The sequence below is a fragment of the Bison bison genome, unplaced genomic scaffold (assembly GCF_000754665.1).
Source record: "Bison bison bison isolate TAMUID 2011002044 unplaced genomic scaffold, Bison_UMD1.0 scf7180017845316, whole genome shotgun sequence".
Lineage (NCBI taxonomy): Eukaryota > Metazoa > Chordata > Mammalia > Artiodactyla > Bovidae > Bison > Bison bison.
In genome coordinates, this window is record NW_011475889.1 from 3502 (window position 1) to 18279 (window position 14778).

Genomic DNA, 14778 nt, shown 5'->3' on the forward strand with positions numbered 1-14778 from the left:
TTTTTAATAGAAAGTATCTATTATCACTACAAATGTAAACATTGATGAGATCATGTATAACACGTATTTAAATCCATTCATTATCCAATACAAAGAGACAGAATAAAAGTATATTAAAGGAGATAAGCTATGAAACAGGGGAAACAGTGACAGATTCTTTTTTTTTTTTGCTCCAAAATCACTGAAGATGGTGACTGCAGCCATGAAATTAAAAGACGTTTGCTCCTTGGAAGAAAAATTATGAACAACCTAGACAGCATATTAAAAAGCAGAGACATTACTTTGCCAACAAAGGTCTGTCTAGTCAAAGCTACGGTTTTCCCAGTAGTCATGTATGGATGTAAGAGTTGGACTATAAGGAAGCTGAGTGCCAAATAAATGATGCTTTTGAACTGTGGTGTTGGAGAAGACTGTTGAGAGTCCTTTGGACTACAAGGAGATCCAACCAGTCCATCCTAAAGGAAATCAGTCCTAAATATTCATTGGAAGGACTTATGCTGAAACTGAAACTCCCAATACTTTGGCCACCTGATGCAAAGAACTGACTCATTAAGAAAGACCCTGATGGTGGGAAAGATTGAAGGCAGGAGAAGGGAGCTACAGAGGATGAGATGGTTGTATGGCATCACTGACTCAATGGACATGAGCTTGAGTAAACTCTGGGAGTTAGTGATGGACAGGGAGGCCTGGAGTGCTGCAGTCCATGGGGTCACAAAGAGCTGGACATGACTGAACAACTGAACCGAACTGAAGCTATGAAAAGGCATACAGAAACAGGAAATTGATAAGATTGGTACCAAAATGAATATGGCTATTATAAATGATGTAAAATTATTTTTTTGTCATGCCCACTAAATTATTGACAAAAAGTGGTTACAAATGATTGTCTTATATGATGTGCTATTAATATTATACATTACAAAAATATGTTTGCATATACAATAACATCTCAAGAAGATAACTTTGGATAATGACACTTCAGGTAATTTTAATATTAAAAATTTAAATATCTGTATTTTATATTTTTCTAAACTGACCACATATTTGTGATAAAAAATGAAAATGAAAGGAGAGAAACAGGGGAGAAAGAGGGCCAAGAAAATGAAAAAGAAGAACACTGAGATTTATGGAGGTAGTGAAGTATGCATATATGTGGTGGTTAGAGTAGTATTAGGATTTTTGGCACTAGTTCAATAGTTTTATTAGCCTTGGTTAAACCACCATTTCTTGGTTGGTGAATGACAATTACTGGAAGTACATGAAGAAAACTCTGGATGTTCTATGTCAGATTTGGACCAGATATGTACATGCTTCCTTCTCTAGAGAAATGTTAATATATGTGACATTCTATAGAATCCTGGTTTGTTCATTATTTGGAATAGATAAGTCATACACTGAAAACAGTGGGAAAGCACTAATAGCTCTCCCACTTTTGTTTGTCAATTGAATTTTATTCTTTCCAATAGTCCCTTATATTTTCCAAAACAGATAAGATTGAGTGAAGAAATATGTCTAAAAAGAAAAGGTAAAAAGGCATATTGCATAGTGAAATCAAACTTTCTTATAACTTTACATACACTATGTGTACTGATTAATCTGTTTAAAACTTATCAGGAATTGGTTCTAACATTTAGCTAGTTAATTCTGAAATACTGAGTTCTTGCTTAGAGGGAAGAGTATATCCAAACAAGTTTAAAATATTTATTTCTTTTGCTTTCTTCCATCTGAGCCACCAGGGAAGTCCTGTTTTGCTTTCTTAGAAAGCATTAAAGACTCAGAACTTCTCCGGAGGCAGAGTCTCATAAAAGTTGGTTGCTATCTCTGTTGGATATTTTGGCTCTAACATTTAGAACATGGAAACCTTTTCAAAATATTTTTTTCAAGCAAAAAATCAGATGGAATGTAGGTAATCTGACTTTCGTGATTAAAAATTCCCTCTCCTCTAAGGAGCCAAGAGAAATTATAACCACCTTAAGATTGAGAACACACAGAAGGAAAGCTGTTCAAAACTCAGTTCTTCACTGATATACCATATTCATTATTTTTTTCTTTTAATTTTTACCCTTAACCACCTTAGCTCACTGGTTATAGAATACTTACAGAACTAATGGATGCAAGTTCTATTAAGCCATGTTCATTCTTATCATTCTCTCTTTAATTCTTGATCCACTCATCACTAATATCATTGAGGGGTTTATCAAATATGCCACATGGAGGGAACTAACTGAATCCAATCATTTTCATATGAGGGCAAATAGTCACTTCAAATGGTAATCTGTTTGAAGCATGGATGGGAATGGAATGGGCAAGATATGGGCATATTCAGTCTCCACAATGGGAAATGTGGGGACTTCATCTTATAAGATGACGAAGAAGATGGTGAGAGATGCAGGAACCTTGAGATACTAACTCACCAAAGACAGCCATCATAAATATTGGTCCCTTCTTCAGGCATAATATAATCTAGTGAAGAATGGTGTCAAAAGGATTGGGAATAATTGGAAATGGAGAAAAGAAAGAAAGTGCTAGAGAAATATGAGATTGCTGTGATATGGTTCAGTATTAGGTAAATTTTTATGACCTACCTCTTCTTTTCTAGGATGCATTTGTTGAAACACAATAATTTTGATTTCTGCTTTGTAGTATAATCACCTCTAGGACAAAAATATATGTTTTTTTTCCCCAGTGAGATTATACTTAATTAGTAGCACTAGGTTTGGGGGATCCATTGATATTCTGAGGTCCCTAGTAACCAGTGTTTTATTGATTTCTCCTGGGAACCAGGTCTACAAGTCATGTTAATTTTCTCACGAGAAAAAATATCAGAAGAGTTACTTGGTGATGAGAAGTAAGAAAAAAAAGAAGACGTAAGAATATCTCCTTTATATTGAGAGAGATAATGTGCTGGATGGCTAAGAAATAAGTACCATTTGGAACAGAAAATGTGGAACCACAAACTCACTTACAGTTACTGAGGTGGGGAAGGGTAAGAAGTCGTTCACAATTCTTCCTGACACTCTCATTCATTGACCGGGAGAGAATGAGGTTCATTTATCAATTTTTTTTTTTTTCAAGAGACAAGCCTTAGGCTTTATGAATGGGGCATATTCTGATAACCATTCCTGATTTATTCCCATTTAGTGATTTTTGTCTATTAACTGACATATTGTTGTCCAACAGATACATGAAAAGATGTTAACCATCACTAAGGAAATGTGAATCAGAACCACAATGGTATCACCTCTCATCTATCAGAATGGCTATTATCATAAAGATATGAAATAAAAAAGTGATGACATGAATTTGAAGAAAAGGGAACCCATGTGTACTGTTTTGTGGGAATGCAAATTAGTGCAACCTCTATAGAGGTTCCTAAAAATTAAAACTATCATATAATCCATATATGATTTTATATACAATGATAAATCAAAACCAGAAGAAACAAAAACACTAATGAAAGCGATATCTGCACCTTCATGTGCGTAGCAGAAGTTTTCACGATAGTCAATATATGGAAACAACTTAAGTGCCCACTGATAGATGGGTAGATAAAGAAATTGTACCACAACTCTTTTGTGGTACAAAAGAGTAACATGGTATCAAAATCATGTTTTAAATATTGACTCATTAATATGAAACTCTTACTGTTTTTTTCCACTACCCTTCATTTGGGAAGGAAAATAAATGTTTTTTTAAGCAAATTAAAAAAAAAAAAACTCAACATTAAAAATCCAATCAGTAAATGGGCAAAAGACACACAGATTTTTCACTGAAGAGGATACATAATTAAAGATATATAGATCACCAGGCATATAAAGAGATGTTCAATGTCATTAGCTATTAAGGAAATAAAATCACTAAAATCACTATATGCTTATTAAAATTGCTAAAATGAAAAATAGTTACAACACCAAATGCTGGCAAGGATGTGTGTAAACTGTATTACCTATAAACTGGTATGTAAATCTAAATGGCACAACTACTCTGGAAAACAGTTTGCAGTTTATCTTAAAACTAAAAATGGACTTATCATACAACCCAGCAATTGCACTCTTGGGCATTTTTCCCAGAGAAATAAAAACTTATTTTCATGTAGAAATGTGTGCAAGATTTATAGGAGCTTTATTCATAACAGCCAAAATGTGGAAATAACCTAAATTTCCTTCAATGGATGAATGAATGAACAATCTCAAAAGGATATATACTGTATGAGTCCATTCATATATTAGTGAAATAATGTAATTATAGAGATGGAGAACAGATTAGTACTTGTCCAGGGGTGGAGAGGGAGTGGTAGTGACTATTAGAAGGTACCATAATGGAACCTTGTGGTGATGTGACAGCTGTGTATCCTGTTTGTGGTGGTAGTTACATAAAGCTACACATGTGACAAAATTACACACAGCTACACACATACAAAAAAAAAAAAAAAGAAATTTGGTACATACAGCTGGCCCTCCATATCTCTAGTTCCATATGTGAGGGTTCAACCAACTACAGATCAAAAATATTGGAAAACATTCCAGAAAGTTCCATTAAGCAAAATTTTAATTTGCCACATGCTGGCATATTTTTACATAGCATTTATATTCTATTAGATATTATAAATAGTCTAGAAGATTTCAAGCATAAGGAAGAATGTGTGTAGTGTGTGTGTTAGTTGCTCAGTTGTGTCTGACTCTTGAAACCCCAGGGACTGTAGCCCACTAGGCTCCTCTGTCCATGAAATTCTCCAGGCAAGAATACTGGAGTGACTTGTCATTTCCTCCTCCAGAGGATCTTCCTGACCCAGGGACAGAACCCTGATCTCCTGCATTGCAGGCGAATGCTTTACCATCTGAGCTACTAGGAAGCAAAGGTGGCTTTCAGTAAATCTTTTCAGATGTACCCTCAACTGTTTAACTCTCCTGGCAATGGACTGCAATGCATGTATATACAAGATAAATAAAAGGAATGAGGTCCTCTGATCTCTGCAACAATGCTCCTCTTACCTCAACTAAACTAAGGGATGACAAATGCCATAGGCTTATCATGGAAATATGAAAGCTGTGTTTGTATTTCTCTCTTTTCTCTCTCATGTCTCCCCCTCTTTTGTTTAAGTGTCCCTGAGATCATTTTGCAGTGTAAACTGAGGAGGAAGATGTGCCTGAATTCTCTGCTAAATGTACAATAAAGATTGGGCCACTCTTCTGTGTGAATTTTAAGATATAGAATAAGTTTCTAGGCTGAGTCCATTTCTAACATGACTCTTTGGATGAAAACTGATATCCTGCAATAGGTTTTTTCACAGGGAAGAAAAATGAGGGGATTTCTTCTGGATATGAATGATCAGATTCTGAGTAAGCTATTCCTTCCTCAGATTTTCCTCAGGGGTTACATGCAGAAGTCTCTCCCCAGAAGGAGTTCTTAGAGGTTGAACTCTTAAGTGTGGAACTACATAAGTGTGCAGAGTCATCCCACATCTGTTACATTGACAGGGTTTCCCCCATTATGAACCCTTTGATTCTCAGTAAGGGATGAGCTGTGACTGAAGGCCTTTCCACACTCACTTCACTCACAGGACTTCTCTCTGGTGGATGATGGAGTATTGAATGAGGCTTGTGCTCTACCAGAAGATCTTCCCACACTCCACGCATTTGTAGGGCTTCTCTCCACTGTGAATCTGCTGGTGGCTGGTGAGGTATGACTTGTGGCTGAAGGCTTTCCCACATGCTGTGCCCTTGTAGGGCTTCTCTTCACTGTGGATGGTGAAGTGCCAGCTGAGGCCTGACCGATTGCTAAAGGCCTTTCCACATTCTTTGCATTCATAGGGTTTCTCTCCAGTGTGGGCCCTTTTATGTAAGATAAAAGTGGAGCAGTAGATGAAGGCCTTTCCCCACTCAGTGCATACATAGAGCTTCTCCCCTCTGTGGATCCTCTGGTGCTCGTTGAGGTATGGCTTGTGGTAGAAGACCTTCCCACCCTTGAGGCACTTGTAGGGCCTCTCCCCAGTATGGGTGATGGAGTGTTGAATGAGTCTGGTGCTGTCACAGAAGCCTTTCCCACACGTGCTTCTCCCTGGTGTGGATCCGCTGGTGCATCATGAGCTGTGACCTGTGGTGGAAGGCTTTCCTACATTCCATGCACCTGAAGGGCTTCTCTCCCATGTGGATGATGTGGTGTCATATGAAACTTTTCTTGTCTCAGAAGGCCTTCCCACACTTGTGTAGGTTGTATGCAAATACCTTATACAACTATATGACTTTGTATAAGGAATTTGAGCATCTTCAGATTTTTTTTGTCTGTGGGGGGAATCCTGGACTAATCCACTGTGGATTACAAGGCTGTTGTTCAGTAACTAAGTCGTTTCTGACTGCATCCCCATGGCCTGTAGCACATCAGGTTCCTCTGCCCTCCATTATTGCCTGATGTCTGCTCAAATTCATGTCTTTTGAGTTGGTAATGCTATCTAATCATCTCATCCTGTTTCCCCCTTCTTTTGTCTTCACTTTTTCCTAGCATCATGGTCTTTTCCAATGAATCAGCTCTTCGTATCAGGTGGTGAAAGTATTGGAGCTTCAACTTCATCAGAAGTTGTTTTAATGAATATTCAGTGTTGATTTTCTTTAGGATTGACCGGTTTGATCTCCTTGCCATCCAAGTGACACTCAAGTGCCTTCTCCAGCACCACAGTTCAGAAACATAATTTCTTTGGTGGTCAGCCTTCTTCATGATCCAACTCACACATCTATACATGACTACTGGAAAAACCATAGTTTTGACTATATGGACCTTTGTTGGCAGTGAGGTCTCTACTTTTTAAAACACTGTCAATGTTTGTCATAGTGATCCAAGCCTATGCCCCAACCAGTAATGCTGAAGAACCCCAACCAGTAATGCTGAAGAAGCTGAAGTTGAATGGTCTATGAACATCTACAAGACCTTTTAGAACTAACACCCCAAAAATATGTACTTTTCATTATAGGGGCCTGGAATGCAAAAGTAGGAAGTCAGGAAACACCTGGAGTAACAGGCAAATTTGGCCTTGGAATAAAAAATGAAGAACGGCAAAGCCTAACAAAGTTTTGCCAAGATAATGCACTGGTCATAGCAAACACCCTCTTAAAATAACACAAGAGAAGACTCTACACATGGACAACACCAGATGGTCAACACCAAGATCAGATTGATTATATTCTTTGCAGCCAAAGATGGAGAAGCTCTATACAGTCAGCCAAAACAAGACTGGGAGCTGACTGTGGCTCAGATCATGAACTCCTTGTTGCCAAATTCAGACTTAAATTGCAGAAAGTAGGGAAAACCACTAGACCATTCGGGTATGACCTAAATCAAATCCCTTATGATTATACAGAGGAAGTGAGAAATAGATTTAAGGGACTAGATTTGATAAACAGAGTACCTGATGAACTATGGATGGAGATTTGTGACATTGTACAGGAGACAAAGGTAAGACCATCCCTATGGAAAAGAAATGCAAAAAAGCAAAATGGCTGTCTGGGGAGGCCTTACAAATAGCTGTGAAAAAAAGAGAAGTGAAAAGCAAAGGAGAAAAGGAGAGATATAACATCTGAATGCAGAGTTCCAAAGAATAGCAAGGAGAGATAAGAAAGCCTTTCTCTGCAGTCAATGCAAATAAATAGAGGAAAATAACAGAATGGCAAAGACTAGAGATCACATCCAGAAAATTAGAGATAACAAGGGAACATTTCATGCAAAGATGGGCTCGATAAAGGACAAAAATGGTATGGACTTAATAGAAGCAGAAGATATTGAGAAGAGGTGGCAAAAATACACAGAAGAACTGTACAAAAAAGATCTTCATGACCCAGATAATCACGATGGTGTGATCACTCACCTAGAGCCAGACATCCTGGAATGTGAAGTCAAGTGGGCCTTAGGAAGAATCACTACGAACAAAGCTAGTGGAGGTGATGGAATTCCAGTTGAGCTCTTTCAAATGCTGAAAGATGATGCTGTGAAAGTGCTGCACTCAATATGCCAGCAAATTTGGAAAACGCAGCAGTGGCCACAGGACTGGAAAAGGTCAGTTTTCATTCCAATCCCAAAGAAAGGCAATGCCAAAGAATGCTCAAACTACCATATAATTGCACTCATCTCACACACTAGTAAAGTAATGCTCAAATTCTCCAAGCCAGGCTTTAGCAAGCAATATGTGAACTGTGAACTTCCAGATGTTCAAGCTGGTTTTAGAAAAGGAAGAGGAACCAGAGATCAAATTGCCAACATCCGCTGGATCATCAAAAAAGCAAGAGAGTTCCAGAAAAACATCTATTTCTGCGTTATTAACTATGCCAAAGCCTTTGACTTTGTGGATCACAATAAACTGGAAAATTCTGAAGGACATGGGAATACCAGATCCCCCGACCTGTCTCTTGAGAAACCTGTATGCAGGCCAGGAAGCAACAGTTAGAACTGGACATGGAACAACAGACTGGTTCCAAATAGGAAAAGGAGTACATCAAGGCTGTTATTGTCACCCTGCTTATTTAACTTCTATGCAGAGTACATCATGAGAAATGCCTGGCTGGAAGAAGCACACTCTGGAATCAAGATTGTCAGGAAAAATATCATTAACCTCAGATATGCAGATGGCACCACCCTTATGGTAGAAAGTGAAGAAGAACAAAAAAGCCTCTTGATGAAAGTGAAAGTGGAGAGTGAAAAAGTTGGCTTAAAGCTCAACATTCAGAAAACAAAGATCATGGCATCTGGTCCCATCACTTCATGGGAAATAGATAGGGAAACAGTGGAAACAGTGTCAGACTTTATTTTTTGGGTGTCCCAAATCACTGCAGATGGTGATTGCAGGCATGAAATGAAAAGATGCTTACTCTTTGGAAGGAAAGTATTACCTACCTAGAAAGCATATTAAAAAGCAGAGATATTACTTTGCCAACAAAAGTCCATCTAGTTAAGGCTATGGTTTTTCCAGTGGTCATGTATGGATATGAGAGTTGGACTGTGAAGAAAGCTGAGCGCCAAAGAATTGATGCTTTTGAACTGTGGTGCTGGAGAAGACTCTTATGGGTCCCTTGGACTGCAAGGAGATCCAGCCAGTCCATCCTAAAGGACACCAGTCTAAAGCTGAAACTCCAATACTTTGGCCACCTCATGTGAAGAGTTGACTCATTGGAAAAGACCCTGATGCTGGGAGGGATTGGTGGCAGGAGGAAAGGGGACGACAGAGGATGAGATGGTTGGATGGCATCACTGACTCGATGGACATGAGTTTGAGTGAACTCCAGGAGTTGATGATGGACAGGGAGGCCTGGCATGCTGCTATTCATGGGGTCACAAAGAGTCGGACACGCCTGAGTGACTGAAATGAACTGAACTGAACTGAACTGATGTTTGTCATAGCTTTTCTTCCAAGAAGCAAGCATCTTTTAATTTCATGTTTGCAGTCTCTGTCCGTAGTGTTTTTTGACCCCAAGAAAATAAAATCTGTTACTGCTTCCACTTTTCCCCCTTTTGTTTGCCATGAAGTGATGGGACTGGATGCCATGATCTTAGTCTTTTGAATGTTGAGTTTTACACCAACTTTTTCACTCTCCTCTTTCACCCTCATCAAGAGGGTCTTCACTTCCTTTTCACTTTCTGTCATTAGAGTGTATCATCTGTATATCTGAGGTTGTTGATATTTCTCCTGGCAATCTTTATTCCAGCTTGTGATTCACCCAGCCTGGTATTTCACATGATTTATTCTGAATGTAAGTCAAATAAGTAGGATGACAATATACAGTCTTGTCCCAATTTGGGACCAAAAGGTGACTTTATACTCCTATCCCAATTTGGGACCAGTTCATTGTTCAATGTCTGGTTTTAAGACTTGTTTCTTGACCTTCATATAGGTTCCTCAGGAGACAGGTAAGGTGGTCTGGTACTGTATATCTCTTTAACAATTTTTCAGTTTGTTGTGATCCACAGAGTCAAAGGCTTTGGTTAATGAAGCAGAAGTAGATGCTTTTCTGGAACTCCCTTGATTTTCCATGATCCAAGAAATATTGGCAATTTGATTTTTGGTTCCTCTGTCTCTTCAAAACCCAGCTTGTGCATCTCAGTTCACATAATGCTGAAGTCTAGCTTGAAAGATTTTGAGCGTTACTTTGCTAGCATGTGATATGAGTGCAATTGTATGGTAGTTTGGACATTCTTTGGCCTTTCCCTTCTTTGATATTGGAATGAAAACTGACCTTTTCCAGCCCTATGTCCACTACTGAGTTTTCCAAACTGGCTGGCATATTGAATGCAGCACTTTAACATCATCATCTTTTAGGATTTGAAATAGCTTAGCTGGAATTCTATCACCTCCACTAGCTTTGTTCATAATAATGCTTCCCAAGGCCCACTTGACTTTATACTCTAGGATGTCTGGCTGTAGGTGACCACATCTTCATACTTATCTGGGTCATTAAGATCTTTCTTGTCTAGTTTTTCTGTTTATACTTGCCACCTCTTCTTAATCTCTTCTGCTTATGTTAAGTCCTTACTGTTTCTGTCCTTTATTGTATACATCCTTTCATGAAATGTTCCCCTTGATATTCCAATTTCCTTACAGAGATCTCTACTCTTTACCATTCTATAGTTTTCCTCTATTTCTTTGCAATCTTCACTTAAGAAGGCCTTCTTATCTCTCCTTGCCATTCTCTGGACCTCTGCATTCAGTTGAGTATATCTTTGCCTTTCTGTCTTGACTTTTGATTCTCTTCTTTCCTCAGCTATTTGTAAAACCTCTTAAACCACTTTGCCTTCTTCTATAAGTGAGTCCACATGTCTCTTTTATAGACAGTCTATTATTACACCAAATTTTGAGTTGAGCAACTGGGTGTTTGACCCATTTGCTGTGACTTTGAAAGAAGGGGTGTGAGGAAAAGGAGACATGTTAGTTGTAGACCTGCTGAGTGGGCATTGTCTGTGAAGCATCCAAGTAAGAAGATAGATTTGTGGATTAGGAACTTAAGAACTAGTAACCTGGCTTTGAGAGCCTCAAGCTAAAAGCTAGGCATAGTAATGAAAACTGTGGGAATGGATGTCATCTAGGGACAGAATACAAAGTGAGAATAGGCCAAAGATGCAATTCTGAGGAATCCTAAGTTTGTTGGTTGGGCAAATGAGGGAAATGCAACAAACAGATACTGGGAAGGAATTACCCAAGGTGTACGAGAACACCAGGAGATTGTAGTGTTTCAGAGGCCCAGTAGAGTATTTAAAGGAAGGAGTTGTCAGCAATAATTAAGTAAAAAAAAATTCCTGTCCAGATGAATAAAAAAATTAAAAAGAAGTATTGTTGATTTATTTATACAGAGAAAGTCAGAGATGTAATTGTAGATTTCTGAAAAAACACAGGACAAAAAATAAGCTTTCGATTCTTTTAATTGAGCAGATTTTATTTTCAGAACAATAGAAGCAAATGAAAAAAAAAAAGTTATATGTATCTTCAACAAAACCTTTATATTCCAGATGTAGAAATCCTCATTTAAATTGATTATGCCTCAACATTTTTGGCTTTCCATTTATCCAAGGCTATCAAACTGAGATACATAAACTCTTGTGAGAGGGGATAGTCTGATAGATAAGAAAACATATTCAAGGAAACCAGGACCTCCAAATGCCATCTTTGGGTGATTAGTATCTTGTGAAACAGCTATTATGTCTATGCTTTTTAAAAAGAATAAACTAGGCTGATTGAATATCGGAGAAGGAAATGGCAACCCACTCCAGTGTTCTTGCTTGGAGAATCCCAGGGACAGAGGAGCCTGGTAGGAGGCCATCTATGGGTTCGCACAGAATCGGACATGACTGAAGTGACTTAGCAGCAGGAGTAGCAGCAGGCTGATTGAATATTAGAAGACATTCATTTTCAGAATGACAGAAAAGTAAGAGTCCAAAAATCTTTGGTCTGTATTTATCTAAAGTATTGATAGTGTTAAAAAAATTTTCTACCTGCAGTCATTCAAATCTCATTCAAGTCTAAACTCAAAACTGAAATAGTATCCTAAACTAAAAAAGCTCAAAGTATAGTCAAGTGTTGAGTTCAAGGCTAACATAGGAAATACATGCTGATTTTATTCTTATTTTAAATCAAACTAAAATTGAGATAAAAAATTAAAAAATATACTTTATTTATAATTAAACTTCAGTTAAGTTCAGTCGCTCAGTTGTGTCCAACTCTTTGTGATCCCATGGACTGCAGCATGCCAGGCTTCCCTGTCAATCACAACTCCTGTCGCTGTTTCCATTGTTTCCCCATAACTAAACTTACATTTTATCTATTTAATCCATTATTTTGCTATGAGAAATTTCTAGCACTTTTTGAGATATTTATTTGTAATTGACAGTAATCACACCTAGTAAAGAAAGATGCAAGAAATGTCACACAGAAAATGGTATTTGAATGTTAAGTTTACACCTGGAAATCAGCTCAGTTCTCTCTTCTCCATGAAAGTAGATGAAGTCAATTTATTCCCTGTAATTGGCAAAATAAAGTCAACTCTGATTTGACACATCAGATTCTACAGGTGTACCTTTGTTGAACTATCATTCAAAATAGTAATTCTTAGCGTAGTAATGATGATAGTCACATGACTTTCAGTGTTTTTGGTGAGCCTAAAGTATCTTGTATTCTAGATTTGCTCCATTCATTATAAGATCCCACTAGAGCCTACAATCCGTTTGCCCAGTCTTCTCGTGGCAATTCTCATATCTTTGTTTCATAATGTATAAATGGCAGGATTCAAGACAGGGGTGATGGCAAAGACAGCAATAAACAAATCCGGTGATGTTGCAGGGAAAGGCCACACAGAGAGAAACATATATGGCGTAAAAAACAAAATTACTACAGTGATGTGAGCTGACAGTGTGACAAATACTTTGGATAAGTCTCCTGAAGGTTTCCAGACAGTGACCAAAATGAAAATGTAGGATATAATTAAAGAGAAGAAGATAGCCATGGAAATAAAGCCACTATTAACAATAATTACAAACTCTAGCTTGTAAGTGTCTACACAAGCAAGTTTGATGACCCGAGGCAAATCATAATAAAAACTGTCTACTTTATTGGGATCACAAAAAGGCAAGTTTATGACAAAAACAAAACTAAGATACAGCATGGATTATCCCCACTATGCAGGCAACCACTACAAAGGAAACACACATTTTGGTGCTCATAATTGTCAGGTAGTGGAGAGGCTTACAGATTGCAGTATACCTGTCAAATGCCATGGCTATGAGCAGCATCATCTCAACTCCACCCATGACATGAATGAAAAATATCTGTGTCATACATTTTGGAAAAGAAATGATGTTGCAGTTAGTGAAAAGATCAGAGATCATTTTGGGTACTGTGGTAGAGGAAAGACCTAGACCAAGAATAGAGAGGTTGGCCAACAGGAAGTACATAGGGAAGTGTAAATGCGAGTCAATAATTACTGTGAACACAACAAAGAAGTTTCCCAGGATGATTCCTATGTAGAACACAAAGAAGAACCAAAAGAAGAAAAAAAAATGCATTTTCCATGAATTTGAAAGTCTGATTAGTACAAATTCAGATACCATAGAGTCATTTACTCCATCCATTGACTCAATCAGTAGAGAAGAAGCTGAAATAGTCTGAAGGTAGAAAATAAGAAAGAAATGAGAAATGTGAGTACCAAAATTAATACATTATTTGTTCATCAATGAATCTGCAGAAAACATATTGTAAATGCCAAAATATGAAGTGAGAAGACTTACAGATAGGGGAGCTGAAAGAATGATGGTAAGTGAATAGAAGAAATGAGATAATCAAAAGTTAGGCCAGGGCAACAAAGAAAGAAATTATGTAGAAACATGGCAAGTACGGTGGAGGAATTAGGAACAATGAGTAACATATTCCTAGCAGAGAGCTACTTTACCAAGCTTATTGTGCAATAATTCCGACTTCTTCCATGTTATTCATATTTATTTAACATAACAGCTTACATATCATGAATAATCAGGTATATTTGAAGTGTTCAAGCAAATCATAATTGTTCACACACACTCTAGGAGAATGTAATCTCTATTTTTCTTTTACTTCTTACTTTTCTTTTACACTTAAGAAATCTCAGGCATTAATCACACATAGAATAGTTACCAACTAATGAGGGCATGAATGTTGCATGTAGGATGGTAGCATGAAATTAAAAGTTTTACTTCTCTGATTGTTTCTGACACTTGGAGAATTACAACACACTTTAAATCAAGGGAAACTCCAAACTGCAAAGAAGGATTTTCAAAAGGACTCAAAAAGAGGATTTTTCAGTATTTTATTAGGATTGAGAGAGATTTTGTGCTTTGAGCACTGTGTTATAGGATTAATGACTGGCAATTCAAATATGAAACTGAGAAGTAATGATGTCTTCACTGAAACAAAATATTTAGTCATAATAAACTAAGAAAATGTAAAAACTACAGACCATAAAGGTCATGACAGCTTGTCTTCAAGTATTTGAAGCTTTGTTTTGCTAAAATGCCATTTGACTTTTATGCAGAGTACATCATGAGAAACGCTGGACTGGAAGAAACATAAGCTGGAATCAAGATTGCCAGGAGAAATATCAATAACCTCAGATATGCAGATGACACCACCCTTATGGCAGAAAGTGAAGAGGAACTCAAAAGCCTCTTGATGAAGGTGAAAGTGGAGAGTGAAAAAGTTGGCTTAAGGCTCAACATTCAGAAAACGAGGATCATGACATCCAGTCCCATCACTTCATGGGAAATAGATGGGGAAACAGT

General features: G+C 37.6%; 2 pseudogenes; both read right to left on the reverse strand.

Moving 5' to 3' along the window:
• Positions 1 to 5344: 5344 nt before the first annotated feature.
• LOC104984023 lies at positions 5345 to 10902 on the reverse strand (annotated as a pseudogene).
• Positions 10903 to 12662: 1760 nt separating this feature from the next.
• On the reverse strand, positions 12663 to 13596 carry LOC104984028 (annotated as a pseudogene).
• Positions 13597 to 14778: the final 1182 nt, after the last annotated feature.